Source organism: Lampetra planeri, chromosome 33, assembly GCF_965212315.1.
Source record: "Lampetra planeri chromosome 33, kcLamPlan1.2.h2, whole genome shotgun sequence".
NCBI lineage: Eukaryota > Metazoa > Chordata > Hyperoartia > Petromyzontiformes > Petromyzontidae > Lampetra > Lampetra planeri.
Genome location: NC_136139.1, coordinates 8,922,360 through 8,950,300, shown reverse-complemented (window position 1 = coordinate 8,950,300; position 27,941 = coordinate 8,922,360). Strand labels below are relative to the sequence as shown.

The 27,941-nt window shown below is 53.0% G+C and overlaps 1 protein-coding gene and 5 non-coding genes across 6 annotated transcripts in view; 5 read left to right on the top strand and 1 right to left on the bottom strand.

Annotated features, from left to right (window-relative positions):
• Positions 1–27,941, bottom strand: part of HAAO (3-hydroxyanthranilate 3,4-dioxygenase) — a 66,201-nt gene that overhangs the window by 29,223 nt on the left and 9,037 nt on the right. The window lies entirely within an intron of this gene.
• TRNAI-UAU (transfer RNA isoleucine (anticodon UAU)) lies at positions 289–382 on the top strand. The gene is made up of 2 exons: positions 289–326; positions 347–382. It is a non-coding gene; the product is annotated as a tRNA-Ile (tRNA).
• On the top strand, positions 1,451–1,544 carry TRNAI-UAU (transfer RNA isoleucine (anticodon UAU)). The gene is made up of 2 exons: positions 1,451–1,488; positions 1,509–1,544. It is a non-coding gene; the product is annotated as a tRNA-Ile (tRNA).
• On the top strand, positions 2,814–2,907 carry TRNAI-UAU (transfer RNA isoleucine (anticodon UAU)). Its single transcript has 2 exons — positions 2,814–2,851; positions 2,872–2,907. It is a non-coding gene; the product is annotated as a tRNA-Ile (tRNA).
• TRNAI-UAU (transfer RNA isoleucine (anticodon UAU)) lies at positions 3,761–3,854 on the top strand. The gene is made up of 2 exons: positions 3,761–3,798; positions 3,819–3,854. It is a non-coding gene; the product is annotated as a tRNA-Ile (tRNA).
• TRNAI-UAU (transfer RNA isoleucine (anticodon UAU)) lies at positions 5,070–5,163 on the top strand. Its single transcript has 2 exons — positions 5,070–5,107; positions 5,128–5,163. It is a non-coding gene; the product is annotated as a tRNA-Ile (tRNA).

Here is a 27,941-nt window from a genome sequence, read left to right as displayed (position 1 = left end):
CCAGACGTGGGTCTTCTCTCTCAGTATGTCTCTCTCGGTGCATTTGCAAGCGTGCACCGCTGTCTCACACACACAGACTGCTGTTCGCTAACACCTATTAAGGCCATGACGACACACGAATGATTGGGTGGCTAACACCACGCCTGGAATAGAATCGCTGGTCGCCAATCTCGAAGGGCAGGGCGCTAACGATTGTGCCACCACTCTCTCTCTCAGAGATTATCTCTCTTCCGTGCCATTCTTGTTTAACCAGTTTAAGAGGTCACTACACTCGCAGGACATCTCAATGCTCCAGTGGCGCAACCGGTTAGCGCGCGGTACTTATAAGGCAGTACTTGCCCTGGCCATGCCGAGGTTGTGAGTTCGAGCCTCACCTGGAGCAGAGGGCTTTTTTTTATTCAATTGACCTCTCAGGGGCATCGGTGATGATGGAGCTGTGGGAATACATGACATCACCCACCGACACCCCTCCACACTCGCGACTTAAACACATTCCTGCGGAGAAAGCTGGAAGAAACGTTGGGTTGCTCGGCCAATGGCCAGGGTCAACGGCGGCGTGGTGTGTTCTGAAAATATGCCCGACTGTGAGGTCGGACACAAGCCGGCGTGAGTAGGTTAAACGTAGAGTTTTATAAGGGCACCACGGGGTGACCAGCCCCTACCCACCCAGCCCCTCCCCACCCACCCCACCCATCCCCTCCCAACCTTCCCCTCTCCACCCAGCCCCACCTCTCCCATTTTTTGATGCACGACGGACGGACACAATAATCCCTTGTGGGCTGGTGTAACCAGGAGGTTCCTACCAATAAAAGATCAGATCAATCTGCCGTGAGATTTGCAGAAATCATGGTGGTCGTATTGTTTAGTTATTAACTTACCACCTCTTTCCATCAACCGTTCAAGGGACGTGTCCTGCCCAATTTCCAATGCTACGGTGGCGAGATGTTATCTGCCTCGCCTGGTATGCAGGAGGTCGTGGGTGCGATCCCGACCCTGACGCCTGCTGTATTCCTGGAGTTTGCGCGTCTCTCTCCCCGTGGTGGCGTGGATTTTTCTCCGGGTGCTCCGATTTTTCCCCTCCACATGTAGAATCAAGGTGCGCTCAGCGTGTTTGGCTGCTGTAAATGTCCACGTGATAAGACAATGTTGGCTGCCGCTCCGTCGTTCGTGGCCTGGTCGTTCATGAAAAAGAGATGTATAGTGGGCCTTACCTGGTCAAGTAGAAATGTTTTATTTTGTTCGTTTTACCTATTTTTGCACACCTTTTTTCCAGAGTCAAACTCACGTCTGGGTCTCTGACCCTTTCGGTCAGAGAACCAGACGTGGGTCTTCTCTCTCAGTATGTCTCTCTCAGTGCATTTGCAAGCGTGCACCACTGTCTCACACACAGACTGTTGGGGAAAGTGCTGTTCGCTAACACCTATTAAGACCACTCACAGGACATCTCAATGCTCCATTGGCGCAACCGGTTAGCGCGCGGTACTTATAAGGCAGTACTTGCCCTGGCCATGCCGAGGTTGTGAGTTCGAGCCTCACCTGGAGCAGAGGGCTTTTTTTTATTCAAATTGACCTCTCAGGGGCATCGGTGATGATGAAGCTTTGTGAATACATGACATCACCACACCCGCACACCCTCTCCACACTCGCGACTTAAACACATTCCTGCGGAGGGAGCTGGTAGGAACGTTGGGTTGCTCGGCCAAAGGCCAGGGTCAACGGCGGCGTGGTGTATTCTGAAAATAAACCCAACTGTGAGGGCGGGCACAAGCCGGCGTGAGTAGGTTAAACCTTGAGTTTTATAAGGGCTCCACGGGGTGACCAGCACCTCCCCACCCATCCCCACCCCCCACCCAGCCCCTCCCCATCCTCCCCTCCCCACCCTCCCCACCCAGCCCCACCCTCCCCACCCAGCCCCTTCCCTCCCTCCGCTACCCACCCAGCCCCTCCCTGCACGACGGACACAATAATTCTTGTGGGCTGGTGTAACCAGGAGGTTCCTACCAGTAAAAGATCAGATCAATCTGCCCTGAGATTTGCAGAAAGCAAGGTGGTCGTCTTGTCCAGTTCTTAACTTACCGCGTCCGTTTTGACTTTCAGGATTTCATTCTCTCTTCTCGGATCTTATTGAAGATGCTTGACGCAGTTGTTAAACCGCAACGTCGCGTCCCTAATCGCTGCTCGATTTGATCGTGAGAATTCTTATTCGAATCAAGCCGCGGTGACGAGGTGTTTACTACCCCGCCTGCTTGTGCTGGAGGTCGTGGGTTCGATCGCGACCCTGACGCCTGCGGTATTTTCAGAGTCTGCATGTCGCTCTCCCCGTGGTGGCGTGGATTTTTCTCCGCGTCCTCCGGGTTTGCCCTGCAAATTTAGAATAAAAAACGCTTGGAATGTTTGGCTGATATAAATTTCCACGTGATAAGCCACGTCGTTGAGCTATCATTTGTGATCCCAGGTCGCTTCTAAAAAATGTATTTAATGTAGCACCTATTAAGGCCGGGACGACACACGGAGGGGTGGGTGGCTCGCACCACACCTGGCCGACTTTGTCTCCCCAATAGCCATGGTTACACATCGCACCAGGCACTCATTTGAGGCTGAGTCCACCTAGGGAAGTCGCAAGGACTAATTTACATAATCGTCACTGGTGTTGATAGCCGTGAGCGGGGAATCGAATCCCGGGTCGCCAAGCTCGAAGGGCAGCGCGCTAACCATTGTGCCACCGCTCTGTCACTCTCATAGATTATCTCTCTTCCGTGCCATTCTTGTTTAACCACTTTTAAGAGGTCACTACACTCGCAGGACATCTCAATGCTCCAGTGGCGCAACCGGTTAGCGCGCGGTACTTATAAGGCAGTACTTGCCCTGGCCATGCCGAGGTTGTGAGTTCGAGCCTCACCTGGAGCAGAGGGCTTTTTTTTATTCAATTGACCTCTCAGGGGCATCGGTGATGATGAAGCTGTGGGAATACATGATATCACCCACCGCCACCCCTCCACACTCGCGACTTAAACACATTCCTGCGGAGGGAGCTGGTAGGAACGTTGGGTTGCTCGGTCAATGGCCAGGGTCAACGGCGGCGTGGTGTATTCCGCAAATATGGCCGACTGTGAGGGCGGGCACAAGTCGGCGTGAGTAGGCTAAACGTTGAATTTTATCAGGGCACCACGGGGTGACCAGCCCCTCCCCACCCCTCTCAGCCCCACCCTCCCCAAACAGCCCCTCCCGACCCTCCCCACCCAGCCCCTCCCCACCCTCCCCACCCAGCCCCTCCCCACCCTCCCCACCAAGCCCCTCCCCACCCTACCCTCCCCACCCAGCCCCTCCCTCCCCACCCAGCCCCTCCCCTCCCATTTTTGGATTCACGACGGACGGACACAATAATCCCCTGTGGGCTGGTGTAACCAGGTTCCTACCAGTAAAAGGGCTTTAAAGTAGCACCTATTAAGGCCGGGACGACACACGGAGGGGTGGGTGGCTAGCACCACCCCTGGCCGCCTTTGTCTCCCCAATAGCGATGGTGACACATCGCACCAGGCACTCATTTGAGGCTGAGTCCACCTAGGGGAGTCGCAAGGACTAATTTGCATAATCGTCACTGGTGTTGATAGCGGGGAATCGAATCCCTGGTCTCCAAGCTCGAAGGGCAGCGCGCTAACCATTGTACCACCGCTCTGTCACTCTCATAGATTATCTCTCTTCCGTGCCATTCTTGTCTAACCACTTTTAAGAGGTCACTACACTCGCAGGACATCTCAATGCTCCAGTGGCGCAACCGGTTAGCGCGCGGTACTTATAAGGCAGTACTTGCCCTGGCCATGCCGAGGTTGTGAGTTCGAGCCTCACCTGGAGCAGAGGGCTTTTTTTTATTCAATTGACCTTTCTGGGGCATCGGTGATGATGGAGCTGTGGGAATACATGACATCCCCCGCCCACACTCGCCACTTAAAAAAAATCTGATCGATCTGCGGTGAGATTTGCAGAACGCATGGTGGTCGTATTGTCTCGTTCTTAACTTACCGCGTCGGTTCTGACTTTCAGGATTTAATTCTGGCTTCTCGGATCTTTCTGCAGATGCTTGATGCAGTTGTTAAACCACAAAGTCGCGTTCATAACCGCTGCTCGATTTGATGGTGAGAATTCTTATACTGGTAGGAACCACCTGGTTCCACCAGCACACAGGGGATTTTTGTGTCCGTCCGTCCATTGCGTATCCAAAAATGGGCTGGGTGGAGAGGGGAGGGTGGGGAGGCGCTGGGTGAGGAGTGGCTGGGTGGGGGGGCTGGGTGGGGAGGGGCTAGTCACTCCGTGGTGCCCTTATAAACTCAACGTTTAACCTACTCACGCCGGCTCGTGCTCGCCCTCACAGTCGGCCATATTTGCGGAATACACCACGCCGCCGTTGACCCTGGCCATTGACCGAGCAACCCAACGTTCCTACCAACTCCCTCCGCAGGAATGTGTTTCGGCTCACGCCGTGGTGGCGAGGTGTTTACTACCTCGCCTGCTTGTGCTGGAGGTCGTGGGTTCGATCGCGACCCTGACGCCTGCGGTATTTTGAGAGTCTGCGTGCTCTCCCCGTCGGGGCGTGGATTTTTCTCCGGGTCCTCCCGGTTTGCCCTGCAAATTTAGAATAAAAATGCGCTTAGATTATTTGGCTACTATAAATTTCGAAGTGATAAACCACTTCGTTTAGCTATCATTTGTGATCCCAGGTTGCTTCTAAAAAGGGCTCTAAAGTAGCACCTATTAAGGCTGGGACGACAAACGGAAAGGGGGGGGGGGGCTAGCACCACACCTGGCCGCCTTTGTCTCCCCAATAGCGATGGTTACACATCGCACCAGGCACTCATTTGAGGCTGAGTCCACCTAGGGGAGTCGCTAGGACTAATTTACATAATCGTCACTGGTGTTGATAGCCGTGAGCGGGGAATCGAATCACTGTTCGCCAAGCTCGATGAGCAGCGCGCTGACCATTGTGCCACGGCTCTCTCAAAGATAATCTCTTTTCCGTGCCATTCTTGTTTAACCACTTTTAAGAGGTCACTACACTCGCAGGACATCTCAATGCTCCAGTGGCGCAACCGGTTAGCGCGCGGTACTTATAAGGCAGTACTTGCCCTGGCCATGCCGAGGTTGTGAGTTCGAGCCTCACCTGGAGCAGAGGGCTTTTTTTTATTCAATTGACCTCTCTGGGGCATCGGTGATGATGGAGCTGTGGGAATACATGACATCCCCCCCCCCACACTCGCCACTTAAAAAAAATCTGATCGATCTGCGGTGAGATTTGCAGAAAGCATGGTGGTCGTATTGTCTCGTTCTTAACTTACCGCGTCGGTTCTGACTTTCAGGATTTAATTCTGGCTTCTCGGATCTTCCTGCAGATGCTTGGCGCAGTTCTTAAGCCATAACGTCGCGTCTACTAACCGTTGCTCGATTTGGTGGAGAGAATTGTTACAATCATGAATCATCATAATAACACGAATAAATAAGGGCGTGCAATGCTCCGACACCACGTGACAATTTATGACGTGTCGCCGCAACAAAAATAATTTTGCCCAAATAATTTCTGCTTTGGCCGAACCCGAAAAATCAATGACGAATCATTTTCCGTTGCTTTGCACAGAACTCACAGTGCCACCCGCCTCACCCACCCGTATCGTGGCGTCCGCGCGTGCTCTGCTGTGAAAATGAAACGAGATTCACCCACGACGATTTTGGTGGGCAATTCGATTGCGCAGCCGCTCGCTCGAATGTGGACAAAGCGGTTCGAGGGCCCATTCTGGTTTTGCGAAACTCATCCCTCGAGGTGTCGATGCGACTTTGAGACATCGACACCGAAGCCAAAATGAAGCCGTGGCCACCGCTCAAAGGGCCCACGTCTCATTCTCTACTCCCGACAGCAGGTGGCAGCATTGTCAAGCAGTGGCTCACTGACTCGATGCTCTGGAAGTTGACTTCATAATTACCGTGGTCCCTCTGCCATGATCTATCCACTTGCATACAATATGATGTCTCCAACTCGATTTTGTTCTCTGATCCACGTGTTCCTCATTACGAAACTAAACTTTTTTCTTTCCAGCTTAGGCCCCACTGAGCTGAATAGATAGGTGTTTTTCAGTTGCGACTTGGCCACAAATGATAGCTCAACGAAGTGGCTTATATCACGTGTAAATGTATAGCAGCCAAATACTCTAAACGCGTGATGTTGATTCTAAATGTGGAGGGAAAAAACCGACGGACCAGGAGAAAGATCCACGCGATCACGGGAAGAGCATGCACAACTCCAAATATACGGTCAGGATCGAACACACGACCTCCTGCATACCAGGCGAGGTAGTTAACATCTTCCAACCACCGTGGCGCCCCTTTCTGCACCCTATTCAAAGCGTGCACCTACCTACCTACCTCTCCACGCTTCTCTGCGCATTTTTTTTTAATTTTATTTTGTGTTCCAATATTCTTTGTCGGGCGATGCTAGTTGACGTTTCTAATCTCAGCTGTCATGGCCCGAGGTAGCAGTTCCACCCATCGCTTCGATTTCTATTTGATGCTCCATTCAGGCCACGTTGCTGCCTTGCTTTTGCATTACCACGCTCAGCTTTCCATAAAGCACTCCAAACCTCCCCCCCCTCCTTCCTTCTACTCCATCCGTCTGACCCCCGGGCTGCCGGGCTGCAATAGTTTTCCCTGGGTATCTGCACTCGCAAGTGCGGGAGGGGGGAGAGCGAGGTGAGTGTGAGAGAGAGGGGGGAGCGAGATGAGTGTGAGAGAGAGGGGAGAGCAAGGTGAGTGTGAGAGAGAGGGGAGAGCGAGATGAGTGTGAGAGAGAGGGGAGAGCAAGGTGAGTGTGAGAGAGAGGGGAGAGCAAGGTGAGTGTGAGAGAGAGGGGAGAGCAAGGTGAGTGTGAGAGAGAGGGGGGGGGGAGATGAGTGTGAGAGAGAGAGAGAGGGGAGAGCGAGATGAGTGTGATACTTTTTACTTTTAAACAACTTTTATTGCCGCCAGCAGAAAAAGCACTGGAGGCGATTTCGATATGAAATACACAAAGTCACCAGCATCAAACAAATGAAAACAAACGATAATAATCCACGCGCTGTGGCGCTAAATCCACCGCGCACAACACGAAAGAAAAGTCACGTGGTGGTGGTGGAGGTGGTTGTGGTGGTGGTGGTGGTGGTTGTGGTGGTGGTTGTGGTGGTAGTGGTGGTGGTGTTCATTGCGCACGCCACGGTGACGAGCGAACGCTTCAGAAGGTGAACACGAGGGTGCCGTCCACGCTGGTACACGTGCACATCACCGACATGTGTGTGGTTATGCGTGCTCAAGCCGGAGCCGCGCCTTAAGCAGACCCCTGAACGAGGGAGGGAGGGAGAGCGAAACAGCAGCAGCCTTTCGCCACCGAGTGTCGGTGACGCTACCAAATCGCTTGTGCCAGGCTAGGTGCACGTTGAGGCCGCGTGAAGTGTCGAAGGCTCGCTGCTGACAGGAAGTCACGGAGATAGACCCAGGTGCCATGGGTTGACTGACTGAGATGACTGGGCAGAGGTGCGCTACCCGGGCTCCCCAGCTGCGTTTTAGCCGCCCGGCGCTCCGCTCGCTGTTGTGAGCGTCGCTCCTCTGCCCTCCGTTGTTGCCGGAGGGCGACTGCCACCAACTGGGCAGCAGCAGGAGCAGCGTCCTTCGTGTCCCTCCTTCCACAGAGGCCGACATTGACACCGCTGAGAGGTAGCGAGTTATCGATACGTCCACCCAACTCCACATCCTCCTGTACCGCATCAGCCCATCCCCCGCCCCCAGCCCGTGCCCTGCCCATGTGAGCGCCTTCTGTCCATCAATGCCACGTGTTGACAGTCACTCATCCCTCACTGCCGTTTGCCGACTGGAGAAGAGAACTGGAAATTGAGTTACGGTCACTTGGTTGTGAGTGACGGCTCGTAATATAGGCAATAACAATGTGAATAATACAATAGAAATCCGAGTCTTGCAGAGTATTTTAATATCATGTGTATCAATCCACCGCTGAAGGAGGGCCTGCCTCCACGATGTTGGCCATGGGGGTTTGTTTGACCATACTTCACCACGCTGGTCAGTGCGGATTCCTGGTGAAGTGGTGGTTGGTGTTGTGGGATATATGGGGGTACGGGGGGTGCTCCCAGCACAGATTCTGATATCCTTCGCCACTGCCTGTTATGGTAGCCGTGGCGGTCTGGTATCGAACTCAGGTCGCAAGGGTTCCAAGCACAACTGCTGAAACAAAGACAAAGATCCCCCGTGTAGTTTTAACAGACTGTAGGGGCAAGTGCTGTTAGCGAGCACCTATAAAGGCCGGCACGGCACACGAGGGTGTGGGTGGCCAACACCACGCCCGGTGGCCTTTGTCTCCCCAGTAGCGATGTTTACACACCGCACCAGGTACTCATTTGAGGCTGAGTCGACCTAGGGGAGGCCCAGGACCGGTTCAGACAATCGTCACTGGGTGTTAGCCGTGAGCGAGAATCGAACCCGGGTCGCCAGGTTCATAGCGCAGCGTAGCGCTAACCGCTACACTACCACTCCCCGAAACACACACACGCACGCACTCACGCTGAAGGGGGCCGGTTTATTGGCTCTTTGTTATTTTGGTATTATATTGTGGAACATTCTAGAGGGCTCCAGTTTCTCGTCATATTTATTGTCCGGGCTGCACCGCAAGTGGGACGGCCTTGAAACGTAACGCTCGACTCGCGACTGAAACCGCGTCTCTCACAGCGGCGGCAATATAACACTAATCAGGACGATGATGACATTATCGCCATGAATAATACTCCGGCTAATGATGACGACGACGACGACGACGACCACCGCGTGTCCAGCTGTTATCCCGGATTACCCCTCGTGAACTTAGCCCGAGGTTAACGTTGGCACCGTCCGCGTTAGCTTAGGCGGGCAAATGCGCGTACGCAGAGGCGCTCGCTAACAGCACTTGCCCCAACAGACGAGCGCACACGTTGCGCTCAGACGCACAGACAAGACGCAGATTGCCCCCACGAATAGGCTGAACGGAATTAATTGGAAGAAACTCCCAACGCATAAAAAGACAAAGATCCCCCGTATAGCCTTAACAAAATGTTGGGGCAAGTGCTGTGAGCGAGTAGCACCTATGCAGGCCGGCACTGCGGTCACGCGAGGGGGGGGGGCGGGTGGTCAACACCACGCCCGGCCGCCTTTGTCTTCCCAGTGGCGATGTTTGCACACCGCACCAGGTGCTCATTGGACGCAGAGTTAGATGCACGTGTACTCTACGTACGCACGCACGAAAGGACAAAGATGACCCGGGTAGCCTCAACATACTTGTTTTTGTGCAAGGGCTTTGGGCGAGCACCTACGAAAGGCCAGTGGGAGGTGGGGGTCTTTGCATCCCCAGCGCTGATGTTGTATTTATTTTACACCCAGTAACCAAGTACTCAGTGAAGGCCGACTCGGATGGAGGTGGCCTGGAACCGGTTCGGATATTCGGCGTGCTCGGAAAAAACCGAACTCAGATGGTCGGGGTTTCGTGGCGCAGCGCGCTAACCGCTGCGCCACCGCTCCTCTCGGCGGACTTTGTCGAGCACGGGGACCAATCGTGCAGCTGCGCGGCCGCACTCCCCCGACTGCTGACGGGAAGCGGCGTTACTCCGGTAACCCCGGAGGAAGCGGTTCCCCTCGCTCTCCCCTCTCTCTCTCACAGTCTCTCACACTCACCTCGCTACGCCCCAATCTCTCTCTCACATTCACCTCGCTCCCTCCCCTCTCTCTCTCTCACACTCGCCCCCACTCTCCCTCACAGTCTCTCACACTCACCTCGCTCCCTCCCCTCTCTCTCTCACACTCGCTCTCCTCTCTCTCTCACACTCACCTCGCTCTCCCCACTCTCCCTCACAGTCTCTCACACTCACCTCGCTCCCTCCCCTCTCTCTCTCTCACACTCGCTCTCCTCTCTCTCTCACACTCACCTCGCTCTCCCCACTCTCTCTCACAGTCTCTCACACTCACCCCACTCTCCCCACTCTCTCTCACTCACCTCGCTCCCTCCCCTCTCTCTCTCTCACACTCGCCCCCACTCTCCCTCACAGTCTCTCACACTCACCTCGCTCTCCCCCTCTCTCTCTCATAAAAATACAAAGCTCCCCCTATAGTTTTAACAGACTGCTGGGCCAAGTGCTGTTAGCGAGTAGCACCTATGAAGGCCGGAGCGGCACACGAGGTGGTGGGTGGCCAGCACCACGCCCGGCCGCCTTTGTCTCCCCAGTGGCGATGTCTACACACCGCACCAGGTACTCATTTGAGGCTGATGTAGACTTAGGGAAGACCCAGGACCGGTTCAGACAATCGTCACCGGTGTTGGCCGTGAGCGAGAATCGAACCCGGGCCGCCAGGTTCATAGCGCAGCGTAGCGCTAACCACTGCACTACCACCCGATGTCTCGTTGCGCAGTGCGCCCACCGCTGCGCCACCGCTCCTCGCCACCCCGCTGTGAACCCCTGAGGCCGCACCGCCCTCCTCGTTCCTGTGGCTCCGTGTGGCTCCCTGCGGCTGCGGCTGCTGCTGCTGCAGGGAGGGCATTCCGCGTTTCCCCGCCGCCCCTCTGGGTAAGAGGCGCGCCCTTTCCTCGCAGCAGCAGCAGCGGCAGCGAGGAGGAACACGCGCGCCTGTTGCGCAACGCGAGGGAGGAAGGGAGACTGGGGGAGAGTGGGCGAGATAGGGCGAGCGTGGGAGAGTTGGAGAGTGGGGGAGATAGTGGGGAGAGGGAGAAGAGAGGGAGAGTCGTAGAGCCTGAGAGAGAGTGGGAGAGAGTGAGAGAGTAGGAGAGTAGGAGAGACGGGGGGGGGGAGTGGGGGATAGATGTATCCACCGTGGACAGTGTTTCTTTATACAAGACTTTTGACTTTTTAAACAACTTTTATTGCCGCCAGCAGCAACAGCACTGGAGGCGATTTCGATATGAAATACACAAAGTCACCAGCAAACAAATGAAAATAAACGCTACAAATCCACGCGCTGTGGCGCTAAAAGCACCGCGCACAACACGAAAGAAAAGTCACGAGGTTGTTGTGGTGTTCATCGCGCACGCCACGGTGACGAGCGAGCGCTTTAGAAGGTGAACACGAGGGTGCCGTCCACGCTGGTACAGAGGGCGTTTCCGGCTCCCCAGCGTTCGAAGGAGACGTGCACATCACCGACATGTGTGTGGTTATGCGTGCTCCAGCCGGAGCCGCGTCTTAAGCAGACCCCTGAACGAGAGGAGGGAGGGAGAGCGAAACAGCAGCAGCCTTTCGCCACCGAGTGTCGGTGACGCTACCAAATCGCTTGTGCCAGGCTAGGTACACTTTGAGGCCGCTGGTACAGAGGGCTAGAAGGCGAGCGAGCTCTCACTGGGTTGGGTGGGAACGCGTGGCCACGCGCTGTGAAGAACGCTGGACTCGAGTGTACGACTCGGTGAACGAACCAATGCACGAACGACTCGGCGAACGAATCCACGAGCGACTCAGTGAATGAACGAATTCACGAATTAAGTGGTCATGTGAATTCCCTTGGACGCAAATGCCCCGCCCCGCCCCCCCACTCTCTATCAGCCCCCACCTCCAGCCCCTGCTTCTCGGGGTCAAAGTTCGCCCGGCGTGGTACAGAGAAGGACATTGCCACCGAGTCCAGAGTCTGCATTTCATATCCGATATTAGACGCGACGAGGTGCTGGGATTCAACGAGGTATCAGCTCGTCAAGCCCGTCTTCAAGAGTGCTGGACGAAAAAACTAAACTATTTGCGTGTGTATTCTTTTTTTCCGGGTGGAGCCCACTGAGCTGCTTTTGCAATTTGTCGTCAGCGATCTGGCCACAAATGATAGCTGAACCAAGTGGATAATCACGTGGAAATATATAGCAGCCGAATACTCTAAAGGCGTGTTTCTAAACGTGGACGGGAAAAACCGGAGGACCTGGAGAAAAACTCACGCGACCACAGCGCGAGAGAGAGAGACACGCAAAACCCCATAAAAACAGCAGGCGTCAGCGTCGGGATTGAACCCACGAACCTCCTGAACACAAGGCGAGGGCGATACCATCTCGCCAAGGTGGACGACGTCCTCCCCCTTGCCGTGAGGGTCGTGGGGCTGTGGGATGCTTGACCATACTTCCCCAAGTTGGGCGGGAGTGTGGTCTCGGTTCAAATGTACTGTAGCTCTCAACGGATGTTGGCCATGGACGGGAATTCAACTCAGGGTACTGCCGGATTAAGGCCAGGCCGCACTCGCCGTTACACGTCCCAGTCAGTAACGCTGCCGTACGACGTGAGGATACACCCCAGTAGGCTGACGTTTCGGTCAATGTCTCCTTCTTCAGAAACAGGGAGAGTGAATCATTCACTCACTCGTCGTCGGTTGGAGATTTCACTTTAGACTCCGGTGTCCTGATAACACTGGACATCGTGGATTAAAACAATCGCAAATAAAGAGACGTTGGGAAAGTTGACGATCTTAATCAGCGCCATCCATCGAATTCACGTTCGCGCCACGTTCTCAGCACTGCTGCATTGAAACAACTCAGTGCGCTCAGAGGCTGCGTCACGTGCAGACCGAATGGGGAGAGGCTTCAATTGCCCGCGTCTGTGTCGTGTCTCAGCTGATCTGTGTATTTATTTATCTATTGCCTCCCCTGCTATTCATTCTACCCCGTGGCCGTGCGAAACGTCGAGCAGCTGTCACGAATCGCAGCCGCCGCGTCGAGGAGCCACTTGACAGTTTCATCGCCCCGAGAGCAATGGATGGAGAATGGGCAGAGGAGACGTGGACTGCAGATGGCCCCTTATCAGTGAGCGTCCAATCCAGCCCACCACCACCACCCCATCCCTCCCCCCTCCCCCCAGCTGCGACGAGCGGGTGAGCAGGGCTGCGATGGTGTTTGCGTGAGACGACGCGAGATTGCACGGACCTCGTAGAGTCAAAACTCAAACCCCAGCGGCAGATGCAGCCGTAACTCTTGCGTGGGGCCCGGCCATAACCCTGGACAGAACTGGAACATTCGCCCTCGACCGCGCCCTCCGTAGCCAAGCCGTGCTCATCGGGGGTGCCCTTCTGTGCTTTACCCTTGCGCCTCCCTGCGAAACTTGCACGCGTTACAGATTCTACGTTGATGTTGAAACGTAGTTTGCACGAATAACGCACATTTATACAAATAAAACATTAACTTTTGATTTAGAGCTTTCGTGACTGCAGGGATTCATATTCTTGGTTCTTTCGATAAAGTCACGTTGAAGGGAAACAATAAAAGAAAAAAAATATATAAAATAATAAAATGCTCACGACGTTTCGACTGCAACACAAGCAATCATCATCAGGTGATGATGATGAGGTGATGATGATTGCTTGTGTTGCAGTCGAAACGTCGTGAGCATTTCATTGTTTTATATTTGTATTATTTTATTGTTTCCCTTCTACGTGACTTTACCGAAAGAACCAAGAAAGTAAAACATTGTTATTGACTATTCGGTGGAGTGTGTTCCCTTCAGAGGGTCCTATTTTGCAAGTTGGCAGAAGTGAACAATTGAAGTTGAAGTGAATGCACAATAGATCAAATAGATTTTTAAAAAGTAGAAAACGCAGTCGCTGCTTACTTAAGAGGCTGCCAGAGGGTCAGAGGGAGATTTGCCCTTTGAACTATGCCAGCCCAATGATGTAATCCCTCTTGAAATCGTCATGGGACTGACTCAGCGCAGAGCACTTAAACGAAAAAGTTCGGTCTTTTTTTCCACCAAAAACGTTCACCCCCATTGTGCTATCGGCATCATTAAAAACATATAAACATAAAACACTTAACTTGGATAATCCCTTGAGATAGAACATCTCGTTTGTAATGGTGTCCAGAGAGTATCGAATAATAATGATTGTATTTATAGGCAAAATTGTTTCCAGGGATCTCAGTGCGCCTTGCAAAAAGTTAGGAAATATATATTCTACCAGGTAGTCTGGAGTCCACTGGTCACACATGGGAAGTGTAGGCCTGCAGGGGAAACAGGCTGATTCTTTAGAGAAGACGTGGACACAGGGCGAGTGACCTCGCCTGTCGAATCACGAGTGGCAGCATCACGCACAGACTCGATCATTCACGGTTCAGAGTCACTCTCTCACTCACCCACCCACCCACTCAATCACCCACTCACCCACTTACCCACCCACCCACTCAATCACCCACTCACCCACTTACCCACTCACTAACCCACCCACTCACCCTCTCACTCACTCACTCACCCACTCACCATCTCACTCACCCACTCACTCGCCCACTCAATGGGCCAGGGGAAAGAGGCTGAGTCTTCAGAGAAGACGTGGACACAGGGCGAGTGACCTCGCCTGTCGAACCACGAGTGGCAGCAGCAGGCGGATCAAGAACATTGGCGCAGCGCACGCACAGGCTCGATCACTCACGGTTCAGAGTCACCCTCTCACTCACCCACCCACCCACTCACTCACCCATTCACTCACTGACTCACCCACCAACTCACCCACTCACTCACCCACTCACCCACTCACTAGCCCACCCACTCACTCACTCACCCACTCACCCACTCACCATCTTACTCACCCACTCACTCGACCACTCAATGGGCCAGGGGAAAGAGGCTGAGTCTTCAGAGAAGACGTGGACACAGGGCGAGTGACCTCGCCTGTCGAACCACGAGTGGCAGCAGCAGGCGGATCAAGAACATTGGCGCAGCGCACTCACAGGCTCGATTACTCACGGTTCAGAGTCACTCTCTCACTCACCCAACCACTCACTCACTCACTGACTCACCGACCCAACCACCCACCCATTCACTCACCCATTCACTCACTGACTCACCCACCCACTCAATCACCCACTCACCCACTTACCCACTCACTAACCCACCCACTCACCCTCTCACTCACCCACCCACTCACCCACTCACTCACTCATTCACTCACTGACTCACCCACCCACTCACCCACTCACTCACCTACTCACCCACTTATTCACCCACTCACTCACCCACCCACCCACTCGCTCACCCTCTCACTCACTTACCCACTCACTCTCTCACTCACTCACTCGACCACTCAATGGGCCAGGGGAAAGAGGCTGAGTCTTCAGAGAGGACGTGAACACGGGGTGAGTGAGCTCGCCTGTCTAGCCACGAGTGGCAGCAGCAGGGAGTTCCAGAGTCTTGGCGCAGTGCATGCACAGGCTCGGTCCCCCACGATTCAGAGTTACCGACTCACCCACCCACTCACTCACCCACCCACCCATCCACTCACCAACTCACTCACTCACCCACTCACTCACTCACCCACCCATCCACTCACTCACTCACTCACCCACCCATCCACTCACCAACTCACTCACTTACCCACTCACTCACTGACTTATCCACTAACTCAGCTACTCAATCACCCACTCACTCACCCACTCACGTACCCACTCACTCACTGACTCACCCACTCACTCACCCACTCACCCACTCACCCACTCACTCACCCACTCAATGGGCCAGGGGAAACAGGCTGTGTCTTCAGAGAATATTTCGGTCACCCACAGAGCCGAGCTCTGGTCACGTGGAGCAGATTAACATCATGCCTAACAAACACGTAACGTCTCGTACACGAGACGCGAGGTTGTCTGCGAGGAAATGCCACATTTAGATCGCTCGCAGGACAGTGACATCGCCCTTCGCGTCGGGGGAACGGGACCACCGATGCGGGATATCACAGAGCTACTTCTGAGACCACTTCGAGCGACTTCTGGTCCGCACACTTTCCCGCGCGCACGCGGCCCTCCTGCCACCGGGCATAACCTTCGTGGCCGGATGGCGAAACTCAATATTTATTGTTAACATTAGTGATTTTTTTGTTTTTATTATTTTTATTTTATTTTTTATTCTTTTCATTTTTATTCACTTTATTTCTTGTTTTTTTTTTATCCACGTGACATTACCGAAAGAACCAAATAATATTATTGTTTCTTCTCAGAGCTGGATTTGTGTAGCCAAAGTTCAGTAGCAAAAAAAAAAATTCATAACCGCACCTCAAATAAGCACGGTTGGCTACGTACGGTGCGAATGAAGTTCAAAATACTTACGAGACAAATATCCCCCGTATAGCCTTAACAAACTGTTGGGGCAAGTGCTGTTAGCGAGAACCAATGAGGGTAGGCACGGTACACGAGTGGTTGGGTGGCCAGCACCACGCCCGACCGAATTTGTCTCCCCAATGCCGATGATTATACATCGTACCAGGTAGTCATTTGAGGCTGAGTCGACCTAGGGGAGAAGGCCCAGGACTGGTTCAGATAATATAATCGTCACCGGTGTTGGCCGTGAGCGGGAATCGAACCCGGTTTGCCGGAGTTCGTAGCGCAGCGCGCTAACTGCTGCGCCGCCACTCTCCACACACACCCACCCCCACGCACACACATACCCCCACACACACACCCACACATACACACGCCCCCACACACACACCTACACATACACACACCCCCACACATACACCCACACATACACACATACACACAACAACAACCGCCATTCGCCACTAAGTGGCGGTGACGTCACCACGACGCACCCACACATACACACACCCCCACACATACACCCATACATACACCCACACATACACCCACACACACACCCACACGCACCCACACACACGTACACCCACACATACACCCACACACACGCCTACACACACACCCACACACACCCACGCGTACACCCATCCACACACCCACACACACCACCACACACACATACACACACATATACCCACACACACACCCAAACACACACACACGTACACCCTCACACACACACACGTACACTCACACATACACACACACACACCCCCACACACACACCCACACATACACCCACACACACACACAACACACACATACACCCACACACACCCCCACACACACACTCACACACACACCCACACACCCACACACACACGCGCGCGCGTATCATCTCAGGACCATCTCTGACGGAGTCTTCAGCCCCTTCCACCACCACCGACGTCTCATTCCCACAGCGGCAGGGGCGTCACGAGTCGTCACTCGGCGGACGGCAGTTTAACCCTTTGACGTCCACTTGACCCCCACCCCCACCACCCCTCACCCCCCCACCCCCCCACCCTCTCAACGCCCCAACCCCCTCCCCCACGCCCTTCCCCAGGACTTGTGGCAGACACGGGGAGACTTTGCGGCGTCGCGCGTGACACCTTGGGGGGTGGAGGGGTGTGGGCAGACACCTCCTGCACACAGCAGAGGACGCCGCCTGTTGCGTTCCCCTTTGACGGTGGAGATGGCGGGAGGCCTGGGACGTGTAATCTGCCACTGGCCTGGCGCCACGGTGGCGAGATGTTTACTACCTCGCCCGGTATGCAGGAGGTCGTGGTTTCGATCCCGACCCTTGCGCTTGTATATATTTGAAGTCTGCGTGTGTCTCTCTCCCCGTGGTCCCGTGGATTATTTTTGACTTTTCCAAACCACTTTTAGAAACGTGCGTTCAGAGTATTTGGCTGCTGGACATTTCCGCGCTATAAGGCACTTCGCTGGGTCATCATCTGCGGCCAGGTCGCTTCTGTAAGAAGAGCTGTCAGTGGGCCTTACCTGGTAAAACACGACGTTTAAATGGCTCCATGCGACCGGGAAACTCCGTGACCGCAGACAGGAGCTGTTCACTGGCTTCCCGCAGGCTCAGCGGGCCAGTGGGGCGAGGGTGACGAATTCCGATTTTAAAAATAAAAGACACCGCCTCATGCTCCTCCGTCGCTCCTCCATCACCTCCTCATCCTCCTCTTCCTCCAACACCTCCTCCTGTATCGCTCCTTACAACTCCACCACCACCACCACCGCCGTCGTCATCATCATTATTACTCCTCTAATTCCTTCCCGCGTCTTCCCTTCATCTCCCCTCTCATATCCGCCTCCTCCGCCACCATCTCCCCTTTCATCTCCCCCTGCACTGCCCCCTTCTCTCTCTGTGTGTCACCGCTCAATGTACCACTCTGGTCGCCACAGCCCGGGGGAGGGGGCGGGGGGGGGATGGGGGAGGGGCGGGGCGGGGGGTGGGGCGGGGGATGCCACTCGAGAAACAAAGGGAGCGAGGGGGGGGGCGGTTCTCACGCGCCCCCCCCCCCTCGGCCGTGTCCCCGGTGCGAGTGGCTGAGTGGGATGAGTGCCTCACTGCCTCCTCCTGTGCGCGCTCACAGGGAACGGGAGGGGGAGGGAGGGGGGGTCGGGGTGGGGGGTCGAGAAGATCGAGGGCACTTGATGTGGCGCTCACACGGCCCTTTCCGAGTGCGGCGCGGACACAACAAATCAACAAAGACAAAGATCCCCCGGGTAGCCTTAACAGACTTGTGGGGCAAAGTGCTGTTACCGAGCAGCTATGAGTCCCGGAACGACACACGAGGGGGTGGGTGGCCAGCACCACGCCCGGCCGCCTTTGTCTCTCCAGTGGCGATGTTTACACACTGCAACACGCACTCATTTGAGGCTGAGTCGACCTAGGGAAGGCCCAGGACCGATTCAGACAATCATCACTGGCGTTGGCCGTGAGCGGGAATCGAATGTGGGTGAGTTCGTTCGTAGCGAGAGCGCGCTAACCGTTGCGCTACCGCTCCCCACCCAACAACAACAACAACCGCCATTATATACTTAGTGGCGGTGACGTTACCACGGCGCTTGTGCCAGGCTAGGTGCACTTTAAGGCCACGTGAAGTTTTCGAACGCCCGCTGGCAGGAGGTCACGGGACAGACCCAGGTGCCCTGGCTTCGCTGACTGAGATGACTGTGCCGATGCACCGCCTGTGCCCCCTGTACTGTGCCAACTCATCACACGGACAGACACGTGGGGTGGACGCAGAGATGAAGCGGCGGACGAGGAGTCGGACACGTTGATGACGGGGGAACGCAGTGCACACCGAACCCGTTTCATCTGGGTCCGCGATCACTGGGAGGGGGCAGAGGTCATGGGCCCGGCCGCGGCCTAACATCAGTAGTGAGTGGTGTCTGCTTGCCGGTCCTGCCAAGCAGACATCACCAACCCGCACCGACCAGCGTGGTGAGGCGGGGACAAAACAACAACCCCATGGCTGACACGACGGGGGGGTGGGGGGGGCTTTTTTATTATTAAATTATAATTGAAGAAACCTAATCTTTGGGTATTTTGGTAAAGCCACGTAGATAGAAAAAAAATTATTAAAAAGTAAATAAAAATCACGACGTTTCGATCGCAACACAAGCAATCGTCTGCAGGTGAAAAAATACAGCAGGCAGACTGCTGAGGCAGGAATAAATGTAGCGAGAGAGCCACTGCAGCCAAAGGTTATAAAGGTTTGATTTGGGTACAACCCAAGGGTAAGCGGGCGGGGCTAGAGATGGAATTTGCAAGTAAATGTAAGATCGCAGAGCTGGGCATACCTCGTTATTGTGTTGCTAGAGATTAGCGTGTCAATCTGTTAATGTAACCCCAAGGCTGCGGTGCTGAAGAAGCCATCGCATTGCTCGAGATTCATTGAACTTGCCGAGGCCTCAAGATGGAATTGAAACCTGCGGCCCTCTGGATTGAAGAGTGCGGCGTGATGACCGTTACACCGCCACGGGCCGGCATCACGCTCACTCTTTAAATAGCCCGGCCCCCCGTTTGAACAGAATGGGGAATATTTATTCGCACTGGAGGATTTCGATGAGCTCTAAAAGCTATTTTTGCACTCATGTCCCACAGGGGCAGGTAAGAACGTCGCAACAACAAACCGTGCACAATAAACTCAACAGGAGTACAAAGTCCCGAAAAGTATTTCAATAAAACTTATTTTTATTTTATTTCAGGTGAAACCCACTCAAGTATTAACTTTCTTTTCAAAAGCGACCTGGCCACAAATGATGGCTCGCCATAAGTAGCTTATCGCGTGCAAATCCACAACAGCAAACTGAATCTGAATAATCTCAATGCACGTTTCTAAATGTGGAGAGAGAGAGAAAAAAAACCCGGAGAATAAAAAAAATCCACGCGACCACGGGGAGCGAGGGAGCGAGAGAGAAAAAGACGCAAACTCCAAATACACGACGCTCAATAACCCCACCAGCAGCACCTGTTGGTCTGTGCGTGACGATGTGCGTTGCATCTCGTCTCCGAGCCAACTGCTCGTGTTTTGCGCTGAGTCGCGCGTTTTTATCCTTTCCCAAAAGCCATTTCCTTCCAACATCTGATTAGTCACATCGGAGGAAGTGTTTTGCTCAGAACAGATGCAGCCACCGCAAAGCCGCACCGACATCGTTCAGACGCGAGGGTTCAGTCAGGCTCAACGAAGAAGACGAAAAACAACAAAATCCGTCTGCGGCAATTTTTCACGCGGTTGCGTGGGAAGTAGTTGTTGGGTTTGTAAGTTGCCTTATGCTACTACTGCTGGTCAGTTGGAGGAAGTCGCCCAACGACAACAACAACAACGACAACAACGACCGGGGGTTGGAGGAGCGACGTTCACCAACAAACGAGCGGAGCGCCCGGGCCAATAAAACGCAGCGAGATGGCACAGTGGATTAGCACAGGGTCGTGCATCTGCAAGTCATCGGAGTCTATAAACGATTCAACATTTTTTTTATGTTACCAAGTAAAGCCCATTGGCCACACATGATATTTCAACGAAGTGGCTTATCACGTGGAAACGTATATCAGTCAAATACTCTACACGTTAACCCATGGCATATGGGTCTGTCCCGTGATCTCCTGCCGACAGCGAGCCTTCGACACTTCACTTATCCTCAAAGTGGCACCTAGACTGGCACAGACGCCGTGTTGACGTCACCGCCACTTGGTGGCTGCTGCTGTTGTTGTACAACCTGGTTTGAATTCGGCGTCAATTGATCAAAATGTACATCGTGAGAAGAGGCACCATGGGAAAATCAATAGCGCGGCTGAGTGATGGCGAAGCGCCCATTGTGATGAAACCAGATGCGACAGCCAGACGTCTCTCATCCTGCAAACCCTAAACGAGAGCACGTGACCCCCGGCAGGACTCCCTCCCCATCATCCCTCCAACCGGGCTCCCAGTCCGATGCAATCCCGCGGATCAATGTCCAGATCGCACTCGCCCTCTTCAAGAGCGTCCCGTGCAGTTCCCGCCAGTCTCTCTCTCAACCTCCCCCCCCCCTTCTCGCTAAACCCACGATATCCGCCTGTCACCTGCCGGCAATTCCCAGTCATGGATATAATATGACCAGCAGCGAGCGCCATCAGAATAATAATAAAGTTGTTTGTCCAAGAGAAATAACCACTCTGAGTCATTTTTCACTGGGTGTTTAAAAATATATATGTTTTCTGCCAAGTCATGATTAGTTTTGTTTATACTCTTATGTTTTTTTCGGTAAAGTCACGTAGGTAAAAAATAAAAATAAATAATAAAAACAATAGAACTAATAATAGAAATAAAATAATAAATCACGACGTTTCGGAGGCAACACAAGTCTCCGTCATCAGGTGGGACTGTCACAGACAAAGGCGGCCGAGCTGAGCGCCGGGCGGATAAAATACAGAACGTTGGCAGAGTAGGGGGCACAGGTGGTGCATCTTCCAGTCATCTCAGTCAGTCAACCCATGGCACCTGCTGGGTCTGTCCCGTGACATCCTGTCAGCGAACCTTCTACGACACTTCACGTGAGCTCGGAGTGCACCTAGCCTGGCACAAGCGCCGTGGTGACGTCACCGCCACGTCGCAGCCAATGTTGTTGTTGTGTGTATGTCATGCCTGTCTGTGTGTCTGACACGCACGTGTTTGTGTCATACGTGTGCGTGTGTGTGTATGACACGTTCGTGTCACGTGTGTGTGTCACACGTGTGTGTGTGTCTAACACGTGCATGTGTGTGTGTCACATGTGTGTGTGTCTAACACGTGCATGCGTGTGTGTCACATGTGTGTGTGTCTAACACGTGCATGTGTGTGTGTGTCTCACGTGTGTGTGTCTAACACGTGCATGTGTGTGTATCTAACACGTGCATGTGTGTGTGTGTGTCTAACACGTGCATGTGTGTGTCTAACACGTGCATGTGTGTGTGTGTGTCTAACACGTGCATGTGTGTGTGTGTCACACGTGTGTGTGTGTCTAACACGTGCATGTGTGTGTGTCACACGTGTGTGTGTGTCACACGTGTGCGTATTTGTCTGAAAGCCGCCACGAGGATGGTGTGGTTGTCGCCACGCTCGGCCGCCTTTGTCTCTCCATTGCTGAAATTTTACACACTGCACCACGCACTCGACCTAGGAGTTGACCCGGAATTTCTGATAATCGGCAGATAATAATCGTAAACTACATTTGACCATAGCCGGGACTCAAACTCGGGTGGTCGCGTCCGTAGGGCAATGGGCTAACCACCGCGCTAACGCTCCACGCAGACACACTCAGATACGCACACACACACAAAAACAACATTCGCCAGGAAGTGACGTTGACATCACCAACAAGCATGGTGCCAGGCTAGGTGTGCCGCGTGAAATATCGATAGCAGAAGTTGAACTAAGTTGAGTTAACAAAGTTAAGTGTATAACAACCTAAGGTTGTAGTTATTTACGTTTGCGTGGGCAGTCGCTCTACATGAGTCGATAGGTAAATGTGTGGGTCTCTCTTGAGTGAGTCCGTGGGTCCACATGAGCAATTGGTATCTGGGCTGAGGCCACATCATCTCGGCTCAATTGGAGAAGCCGTTTGAACCACGGGCAGCCGATAAAACCAGAATCCGATCCTTGGATCTTCCCGGTGCCGACTCTGATCTCTGACCTCTGAACCAGCTGGTCATCTCCTTGAACCCACGACGTCACACTGTGTGCCAGGCTAAAGTGCAACCTTACACATGTACAAAGTTGTCCTTCTGTTCTCTATCCACTGCTCCACACGACCAGATTCTTTGTACAGCACACACATGTACATCACGTTGCGTTGTTCACTGAGGTGCAATGTCTAACATGGAGTTCCCTTGCCAAAAACACATTTGGTAACGCAGCAGCATTTTTTGTTTTGCAAAGCCTGGCTCTACTGATGATACCCGGGTGGTTGAAATCGGTCCAGAGTTTGTTCGCTTTCAACAATCGCTGCTTCATGCGATATTGGTCTGGCAAGCCAATAACATAAACGCTGACGGACCAAAGCAATCATTGTATTCGTGTGTAGACGTGGAGGGGGGGGGGCAAGGAGCGGAAGTCTGCCTAGACTTGAATTAAATGCCACGGTGGCGAGATGTTATCTCTCTCGCCTGCTATGCAGGAGCGCCTGAGATAGATCCCGACTCTGACGCCTGCTGCTGCTGTATATTTGGAGTTTGCAAGTTCTCCCCGTGGTCGTGTGGATTGTCTCCGCGTCCCTTACTTTTTTCCCCTCCGCATTTAGAAACACGCGTTTGGAATTTCTGGCTGCTATTAATTCCCACATGGTAAGCCACGTCGTTGAGCAATCATTTGTGGCCAGGTTGCTTCTGAAAAAGAACTGTACAGCTCAGTGGGCCTTAGCCTGGTACAAAAGTGTAAATATACATAGAAATGTACGTATATAATAACCAGTTGCACCACCAAACTAAAAATACTTTAACAAAAAATAATTTTACCAGGTAAGGCCCCACTGAACTATACAGCTCGTTTTCAGAAGCAACCTGGCCACGAATGATAGCTCAACGAAGTGGCTGATCAAGCGGACATTTATCGCAGCCAATTTTTTTTTCTAAACCAGTGGTTCTTAACTTTTACTGCTCTCAGAAAGGGCCTCTTGCACCCCCAGGGGATGCGTGCACCCCAGGATAAGAACCACTGCTTCTAAACGCATGGGTTTTTTTTTACGTGGAGGGAAAATCCGGTGGACTCGGAGAAAAATCCACGCGACCACGGGGAGAGAGAGAACACGCAAACTCCAAATATACAGCAGGCGTCAGCGGCTCGGGATCGAACCCGCGACCATTCCTGTTTTGAGTTATTCACTGTTGTCGATTCACCGCCAACGGATCCATGGATCGAGCAACGACGTGACACGGGACCCCCCCCCCACCACCCCCTTCATTTGATTGCCAAATATCGGCAAAGATCGGCGATCCCGTCGCGATCCCCGCTTTCGTTGCTCCGCAGCAGCGTACAAACACACTTCACCTTCTTGGTTCTTTCGGTAAAGTCACGTAGAAGGGAAATAATAAAATAATAAAAATAAAACATAAAATAATTCTCACGACGTTTCGGCCACAACGCAAGCAGCCGTCCTCAGGTGAAGACCAGGTCTGTCCAACCCAGCTTAAATATACGCTCCAAGCGTGGTGGTGTTTCATTCAGACGCTGTCTCCCCGACAGACCTGGTCTTCACCTGAGGACGCCTGCTTGCGTTGTGGCCGAAACGTCGTGAGAATTATTTTACTATGTTTTATTTTTATTATTTTATTATTTCCCTTCTACTTGACTTTACCGAAAGAACCAAGAAGATGAATCCCTGCAGTCACGAAAGCTTTAAATCGAAATTTATGATTTTTATTTTTATTATTTTATTATTTCCCTTCTACTTGACTTTACCGAAAGAACCAAGAAGATGAATCCCTGCAGTCACGAAAGCTTTAAATCGAAATTTATGATTTTTATTTTTATTATTTTATTATTTCCCTTCTACTTGACTTTACCGAAAGAACCAAGAAGATGAATCCCTGCAGTCACGAAAGAAGCTTTAAATCGAAATTTAAACGCACTTCGCTTTCGCTACTGCGGAATGCAGCGATGTCGCCGATCGGCACCGGGACCCCCTCTCGCACCCCCCCCCCCACACACGTTGCACCAGCTGGGAACCCGTTGAGACATCTCGTCTCTGTGCGAGCGTCACCCCCAGAGAGAGAGAAAAACAACACAGTGGCCAATTTCAAGGGCATTTTATATGCAGGGTGCTTCACGAAAGTAAGTTTTGACACTTCTGAGAATTTGTTTTCTTTCCGATGGTCCCATGTAAGTGTTTAAAACATGTTTAAGCACCCTGTATATATATAATAGGCGACGTTTTAGGCAATGGCCCTTTCTTACGTAACTATGAAGAATGGGGGGGGGGGCATTGCCCGATACGTCGAGATTGTTTTACTTTAAGGCCAAAACAGTGTTTTCGGCTATAAGAATTAACAAAAAATATATATTTAAAAAACACGCGTCGAAAACACGGTGCATGTTTTTTTTTACCACGAGTCTGTGTAGTTAAGGCGGACGCGACGCCTTGCGATAATTCTCTATTTGGCGTTTGGATATCTTCACGCCTCCTGTTTTAGTGCCATTCATTTATTCATCGTCATCATCATCTTGACACCGGCAAAAAACAGGGGTCCCATAGATAGAGATTACTCGCGTGGTCCCTTCAAAGGAAATACATCACGATCGGCTGATGTGTCGGGCAGCGGTCCTTCTTGTGTGCCTGAGATGACATTCGATGACCAACACCCTCCCTCTCTATCTCTCTCTCGACCATGAATGGCCAATTAAAGCGAATTATATCAGGGTCGAATAATTTGAAGAAAAAAAATGTCACTTCGTAATTGTTGGGAGGGGTGGCACGGTGCCACAGTTGGTGCAATGGGTGCAGGGCACCACTGACTGGGCAATGCAATCCAGAAAGTTACCGGTTTGGATTCTATCTCCCGGCGTGGCAGCTAAAACAACTGTGCGAGTTTCTTTATGGGTCGAGTTTTCTAACCTCCCCCGCCCCCCACAATCCACCCGCCCCCCACCACGCCATCCCTCACCCTCTGTGTACGCAGCAGTGTCAATGAGCCAGAGGTCGCAAACGGGTTTTGATTCCTTACCCGTACCCGTACCCGGCCGCACCAGGGTCGCAAACGGGTATCCGTACCCGTACGCGGCCGTACCCGGCCGGGTACGGGTAGGGTACGGGTATCGGGTACCTGATTGCGACCTCTGGGATGAAGCCATGTTGCAGGCGCGGGTGGGTTGATTCTAGGAACTTGAATTGTGAAAAGAAACAAGACGTTGGGAAATGAGTGACAAACGGTTACTCACCAGTGACTCACGGCCCACCCGTACCCGTACCCGGCCGCACCAGGGTCGCAAACGGGTACCCGTACCCGACCGGGTACCCGACCGGGTACGGGTAGCCGGGTATCGGGTAGGGTACGGGTATCGGGTACCCGATTGCGACCTCTGCAATGAGCACAGTACGTCGCAGTTAGCTGATCGGCAGGTGGCGCGTGGTGGGGTAAAGTGTGGCGACTTCCACATCTTCCACGGCGTTTGAGCAGCGTGGACGAGTAGGCCAATGTAGCCCCTTGCCCCCCTCCCCCCACTGAGCGGGGCCTCTCTTGAGCTCTCTTCAGCGAAGACTTTTCCACCAACGGGGTCGTGAGCAAAGCCGTTGCAGGGCTGCGCCTGTGCCTTTCATTGGCTGTGCACACTAAACAATGACAACAAGAAGAATTAAACAAATGGGGTAACAGCACACGTCAGCGTACCTAGGGCAGCTGTCGAAGGCGGACAAGTCGTTGACATGAAGGGCCTAAGGGAGAGAGATGTATGAACTCAACTTGACAATGCTTTTATTTTACCAGGTTGAGGTTAACTGAGCTACCGCGTAGGCGACCTGACCACCGTAAAATGATGGCTCAGCGAAGTGGTTTATCAAGTAGAAATTTATAGCAGCCAAATACCGGAAAAGCGCGTTTATTCTAAATGTGGAAAGAAAAACCGGAGGACCCGGAGAAAAATCCACTTGAGCACGGGCAAAGAGACACGCAACCTCCAAATAGCCAACATATCTTCTTGGTTCTTTCGGTAAAGTCACGTAGAATGGAAATAAAAATAAAACATAATAAAATAAAATAATAAAATTTATTTTACTTTATTATGCTATATTATTTTATTATGTTTTATTTTTATTATTTTATTATTTCCATTCTACGTGACTTTACCGAAAGAACCAAGAAGATGAATCCCTGCAGTCACGAAAGCTTAAAATCGAAATTTAGCCAACACGTGTCAAGGGTCGGGATCGAACCCACGAGCTCCTGTAAAGCAGGCAAGGTAGTTAACGTCTCAAGTTGAACACACATACAGGTAAGTGTGTTCAACTTCTTTCGCACCCTATGTAACCAACCATGCTAATCGGAGCTAGCCCCCCCCCCAACTGCCCCCCCCCCACTGCCAGCCCCCCCACTGCCAGCCCCCCCCTCACTGCCCCCCCCCCAACTGCCCCCCCCCCCCACTGCCAGCCCCCCCCCCCCCCACTGCCCCCCCCAACTGCCCCCCCCCCCACTGCAACCCCCCCCGAGTGTTGTCTCAGCTGCTGCTTCAGGCTCCACGCTGATCCGTGACGCGCGTGGCACCACCGCTCCCTACAGAGAGGCCTTCACAGCAGCCTCCACAACCACGCGGGCAACAAACACACATCCCACCCCGCTTCTTACGTATGCTGCTGGATCAGACTGATGCTTGCTGCTGCTAGATGTTGCCGCTGATGGTTGTTGCTGACAGCTGCTGTTGGCTGCTGATGCTGCCGCCCTGTTTGACAGCAGCAACAACATCAGCAGCAGCATCAGGCTTCAGCAGCATCAGCAACCGCAGCAGGCATCAGCAGCAGAATCAGCATGCTTCAGCAGCAGGCATCAGCATCAGGCATCAGCAGCAGGCTTCAGCATCAGGCATCAGCTGCAGGCTTCAGCATCAGCAGCAGCGTTACAGCCGCCGTTGAAGTCTCATTCGCAAGCAGCATTGACGACGCGCACATTGCGAACTTGAACAAGGGTCATTGGGAGCAGAGAGGAAGCTCTTTGAGATTCCCACGACAGCAGGGAGACACCCGCGGCGATGTGGGGCGAAGTGGAGGTAGGGAATGAGCTCCTGATGAGCGGAGCAGCGAGAGCTCCACTCTACGTGAGCAGACACACACACACACGCAC